Below are 6,455 nucleotides of genomic sequence, written 5' to 3'. Positions count from 1 at the left end.
TCCTTTTGATTTTGTGGTATACCATAGTTGGTTGTAAATTGGGTGCTTAATTTGTGTTGCTTGAGGATCGGGTTGCACGCCGCAACATATATGATTTATTATTGTGAAGGATCGGGTTGCACGCCGCAACAGATATGATTTATTATTGTGAGGGATCGGGTTGTACGCTGCAACAGATATGATTATTATTGTGTGGGATCGGGTTGCACGCCGCAACATATATGATTAATATTGTATGAGATCGGGTTGCATGCCGCAACAAATGTACAAATATGAAATTATTGTGATATTAAGGTTAATTCCGAATGTGATTCTCATGATGCATTTCATGTTAGTACGGTTACTGTGGTTTCTTAAATCATTTCATTGTATTTTGATCATAATTAATTAACCGTCAATATATTAAAAATGGAACAATATGGACTTCTTGTGTGAGTCATGCATCCTATGTGATATGTTAAGTTGCTGAGAATATAGCAGAGGTAAATGAAAGAATTTTCAAGTTATTCCCCTTGTATGTCTTTCAAAAATAAAACTCATATCTTATTCGGAGATTTACTAAATTAAATGGTGATTATATTTTTACTCTAATTGATATCTCAATCTTCTCATTATCTTATTGTCGTGTAATTTCAGTGAAAATTTATTATTTTATTTTACTTTAATAAATCCCATATTTATCTCGTTAAAACTTGATTGGATGTGTTATTTTGTGTAAATACAATATTTTATCGGATCTCATATACTTCTAAACTAAACTCAATTGATATTCTATTTGTAAAACCTCTCCACTATTTTACCTTATTTAAATCCTAAATTAGCTTAATGACTCATTTGATGCTTCACTGTATTTAATTTAAAAATTATATTTAATTGTGTTTAAATTATTCATTGGTCATCTTGGTTGATATTGATACGGAAATTATACACATGGTAGCTCGAGGATTTTGCCGTGCAAAAGTAATTCGAAAGATGTGGGCACAAGATGCCACATGTATAAGAATTGGAAGTTGTGAATCATGAATTGAGATTTCGAGGAGTGATACCTCCGGTAATTTATGTTAAAATACATGTATTATAAATAATTTAATTGATTGATTTGTCATATGATTCCTTACATGAACCAATTCATATGTCATGTGTACTCTGATTATGTTGTTGCTTAATTACTTGATTGTTTTCTCGTTGCCATCCGTGTTCTCATTGTTCTCATTGTTGATCTGAATTGCAAATTCTTCTGTTATTGGCTTTATAATGATATTCTTTCCTTGTTAGCTTTATGTAATATTTTGTACAGGTTTATATATCCGGTAGGTGTCTTGACCTGGTTTCGTCACTACTTTACCGAGGTTAGGCTTGATATTTATTAGGTACCGCTGTGGTGTACTCATACTACTCTTCTGTACATTTTTGTGCAGATCCAGGTACCTCAGAGTTGTTGATATTCCTGTTATCTGATCGTGCATCTCTGTGAGACTCAAGGTACACTTGTTGTCGCGTTCGCAGGCCTCAGGGTCACCTTCTGATATTTTCTTTGCATTTTTTGATTCTATTCTGGAATAGTTGTACTTAGAGATTTTCTAGTAAACTCTGTAGAGCTTATGACTTGCACTACTGGTTTTGGGATTGTAGAAAATTTTTATTTCATATTTAATACTTGTTAGTTGAGTCACCACTAATTCAGTAAGTGTTAGGCTTACCAAGTCCCTAAAACTAAGTGCAATCACAACATCCTACGGAGGAAAATTTGGGTCGTAACATCATACGAATTAGAAAATCAAGATGGAGTAAAATTGCCTAGCAATTGGAATGTGGTACACCTCAAAAGATACTATTGCTAATGAGCATCGGTTATACTGAAAGTATATGCTGCACTCTTTTTTCCTTCGTCCAGTTTTTGTTCCAATTGGATTTTTACTGGCAAGGTTTTTAATGAGGCAGCAACGGAAAGTATACTACGGAGAAAGCACTATCATCACAAATAAGACATTTTAATGAAAAGGCATGCAAGCAATGATCCACTATGGAACGATATAATCTTTTGCTCGATAGCAAAGTTCCTACCGGGAAATAAAGCTTGCTACCAGGCAAAACGTTACTCGACCGTTCACGAGTGCAAATCACCAGGGGTGTGGTTAGGTAATATTTGGATCTATAGCAAAGTTCCTAACGGGAAGTGAAGCTTTCTATCAGACCAAAGATTATCCAACCATTCACTAGTGGAATCTTCAAAGGAGCAAGACTTCCAGTGTTCAAATTCACATTTTTCACATTCGAACACTGGGGAGATGATATGAGAATACGACAACATGACTACCACATAAACCGGGACTACAAAATTGGGAAACAAAGTTGTAACATCGGGACTGGGGACTATGCGGTCAGCCCCGTAGAAACAAGTTATACAAATTAGCCACAAGTAATGGCAATTTCTTTTAGCACAACGATTGCTTATGTACTTTTGAAATGGAAGGAATAAAGTAAAGTCCTTTTATTTTTATCTTGTTTCTTGTCTGAACGATGAATTAATTTTATCATTTGAAAGTTAAAAAAGTACTTCAAATGCTAGTGCCGGAATGAACAGGAGATGTCCTGTTCAAGAGCACCGTAAACATAAAAGGGCCCCCTCTTATGAAACCCTCACAGTAAAGGGTTGGTTCTAGAAGAATTTATTCCCGAGATCCAAATACTATCGGGGAAGAAACACATCCAAAGCCTTGCATAACTCGACATAAAGAGAAAAATTTGCACAATACTTAAACAAAATAGCACTTTTATATAACAGACGTGCCAAGCAGCACAAGTACAAAAGTATGAAGTGAAAAACAAATAGGAAAGAAAGAAAAAAAGCTAAACTATTGTATCCCCAGAACGCGGCGGAAGAGAAGTATCTGCCGTCGGCTCGAGATCTCGACCTTCCTCATCATCCCCTTCAAGTTCTTCTTGAGTTCCCAAGAACTTGAAACCTGAACCAAAAGAGTCAGTCACATCAGGTTGGACCGGGAGACCACTTCGGGTAGTTGACTCCAGCTCACGGACCTTGGCGATCTCGACATCAAAATCAATGACACCCGCTTTGGCCTCTTCCAAGGTTTTTATCCTTATGCTATACATGGAATATATTTTTTCAACCACGAGGGAAGCCGCTTGGCGCTGAAGTTCTTCCTTAAGCTGGTTAACCTCGGTCGAAAGGTTATTCCACTCAGATCTAGCGGCCCGAAGGCTAATTTCAAGGTCACAGATAGTGGAGTTATAAACTTTATCATTCTCTGTGACCTTCCTATACTTCTCTTCCATCTGGACATACTTCTCCTCAGCCGCAACCTCTTTAGCTTTGGAGTTCAAGGCTGCCTCCAAATTATTTAATCTTTCAGTAGAGATGGCCTAGTGATCAGCAGCAGCAAGAACATCATTTTGGACCTCAGACCACTTTGCCTTGGCCTCTTGAAATTGTACCCTTAATAGGGCGGCCTCTTGGCTAAGGGTCACCACCTCTTGCTCGCTTTGCTGCAACCGAGCTTCCAAATCAACGGCCTCGGCAGCTTGTGCTTCCAGTGCCGGGAGGCGAGCAGCAATTTGATCCCGCTCGGCCAACAGTTGATCCCGCTCGGGTATGAGTTTCTATTTATCAAGGATCAACTTCTGAAGGCCCTTGGAAGAAAGAAAGTTATCCTACAAAGCAAAAGTTAAAATAAAAAATGATAATATCTTCTAACTATGTATTATAGTTAAAATAACGTTGTTTCAATTTTATTTATTTATTTATTTTTACAGATTTTGGTACGAAAAAATATTTTAAATAGTTGGTTGAATTTAAAAGATAAAAATTATATTTTATTATAAAATATGCCACATGTACAAAAAAATCCATGTGGTAATACGTGTGTCACACTTCCCTAGATTGTCAGCATTCCGGGGGGTCAAGGCTATGAAATTGCCAAGTTCAGGAGGGCATTATGGACTTACCTATAGAACAAATAAATTTTATTTAAAATAAAAAATAAAAAATTATTTTTCTAGCATATATTATGTCGGAATAATAATATAATTGAGCTAATTATCAAGAGTATATAATGTATAGTATTAAAATATGTATTTGGCGATCAAAAGTTTGAGAAATTTAGTTGAGTGACCTTCTGAGTGCTATATGCATAGTTAAGTGACTTTGTTGTTACAATCAAAAGAAAAATGACTTTAGTAGATAATTTTGAATAGTTGAGTAACCATCTAAGTAATTGACTCTCTTCTATAAAGAATAAACAAAGTCAGGTCCAAGAAGTATTAAGAGCATATATGTTGGTTATGCATAATTTATTAATTCAATTGCAATTTTTAAAAAACCTTTCTTGAAATAAATTAGGATCTGATAAAACATGTCATTTAACTTTTAAAGGTGTATTTTTGTTATACTACTATAATTTTTGAATTCACCAATTCATTAAAGTAGCTTATGATGCAAACTTTTTATCTTTCTTCTTTTTGTATGTACCAAGAACTATAAGACAGTCTCGACAACAAAACGTTTTCTTATATATATTTTTTGAGATAGTATACAGCAGAGTATGTTGTTTCTTTCACTTTTTATACGTATCAAGTCCAACATACTGAAAAATCCAAGGAAAAGCTAAACGAGAAGACCATGCATTTTTACTTTGTCTCTTATTTATCGAAAAATACTTTATTGCGGACTCTTATATTATTCAGAGTCTTCAAAAATATAATAATCAGATGTATGTCGGATCCTTCAAAAATAGTATATTTTAAAGGATCCGATAAAAGATCCATTACTGTGAGACAAGAAACTACAAATATAACAAGGATGGAAACAGCTCAAAAGATTTCTTTGCGATGATTCTAATGGTGATTTTGAAGATACCAATAACATTTTTTCTTGAAATCAACTAATTCTAACTTTGAATTGATTAAGAACCCAACTTTTGTTCTCCTCCCTATAAATATCTGTCAAATTCATTCCAATTATCACATCTCTTTATTTTGCTATTTGATATTTTAATATATATAAAGAGAAGTTTGAATATGGCTGAATCACATGTTTGCTTCTCTAGGCTTGTGGTGATACTTTTTAGCCTATTCCTCATTGCGTCAAACGGTGAGTTTTATAGTCAAATTTATCTATAATAGTCATTCTTTGTAACAATCATTTATCGCAAACAAAATTATTATAGAAAGATTTAGTTGTATTAAAAAAATCTCAAAATTTAAAGCAACTTTTTTGTTCCCTTAAATTGATCCCAGCTAACATAAGGGATAAATTAAATATTTATATTAGGCGGCGATATTGCTTGAGAACCCAAACTCTTTGGTCTGCTATAACAATATGATGAATTATGCGACAACTTCTTCTAAAATTCAAGCTACTAGAAAGGGTGTATAATCATTTAATTATTTATGTCTACAAACGTTAAAGGACTACTTCCTCTGTCTCAACTTTATGTGATACATTACAGATTTTGAGAGTTAAATAAAAAAAATTAATTGTAATTATTTTATATACCTTTTAAATATTTAAATTATTAATTAGTATAACTTATAATATTTTTTTATGCAACTTACAAATATATGAATTTCATTCTACTTTTTTCTCTTTCCTTTTTCCATTTTGTGTATTGCAGATGTTAATGCTTTGAAGGACGGAATTTGCAAGAAATTTAGTTCTACATTTAGTGGGCAATGCTACGTGTCGGCTCATTGTGAAGCAACGTGCGTTAAGGAAGGATCGCCATCTGGCGAATGTGAATGGCAAGGAGTTCATTGGGGCTATGTTTGCATGTGCCAATATTTCTGCTGAATGAAATCTTGAAAATACTGCTCAAATCCAAGAAATTTAAAAAGCATGTTGTTATTTATATAATAATTGTTCTTGAGTGCAGAATAAGATTTTATTAAAAATAAAAAGTGGGTGAATTAATTGTTCCTGTTGTTACTTGTGTTTACTCATATTTTGTGCATGTACTATGTAGTTATGCAATAAAAGAGTACACTTTTAAGACATCTACAATCTCTTCATCTCTCCCGGAGTGTCTGATCCAAAATATAAACTCTATGAGTTCAACTTTTAAGGTTTTTAATTAGTATTAAATTTATTATTGTTATAAAGTTACGAGTTTATACCTATTGTATTTATTGCAATTTTAATGAATTTTCATATAAATTAATGATTCGCTTCCAAAATACTTGGTTCAAATGAACTCTCACCACGATGAATTTCCCTAGTCAAATTCTCTTGATTTGAAATTTATTTGAGTTACTAGATATATATGAGCTATAATTCTATAGCAGACTTATTTGACCATTCAAAATTTGTAAATATAAACATGAAATAAAATATTAAGAAACTAAAACTATCAAAAATATAAGAAATACTTACAAATTATAGTATAGTAATAAAAACTATTTTTAAGTATAAAATAATTTTAAAAAGTGTATTCATATAA

General features: G+C 33.0%; 1 long non-coding RNA gene across 1 annotated transcript; it reads left to right on the top strand.

Moving 5' to 3' along the window:
• The first annotated feature begins 4,972 nt into the window (after window positions 1-4,972).
• Window positions 4,973-6,010, top strand: LOC117281438 (uncharacterized). Its single transcript, XR_011412194.1, has 2 exons — window positions 4,973-5,110; window positions 5,634-6,010. It is a non-coding gene; the product is annotated as an uncharacterized lncRNA (long non-coding RNA).
• Window positions 6,011-6,455: the final 445 nt, after the last annotated feature.

Source organism: Nicotiana tomentosiformis, chromosome 11 (assembly GCF_000390325.3).
Source record: "Nicotiana tomentosiformis chromosome 11, ASM39032v3, whole genome shotgun sequence".
NCBI classification, from domain to species: Eukaryota; Viridiplantae; Streptophyta; class Magnoliopsida; order Solanales; family Solanaceae; genus Nicotiana; species Nicotiana tomentosiformis.
This window is presented reverse-complemented; position numbering and strand designations above follow the sequence as displayed.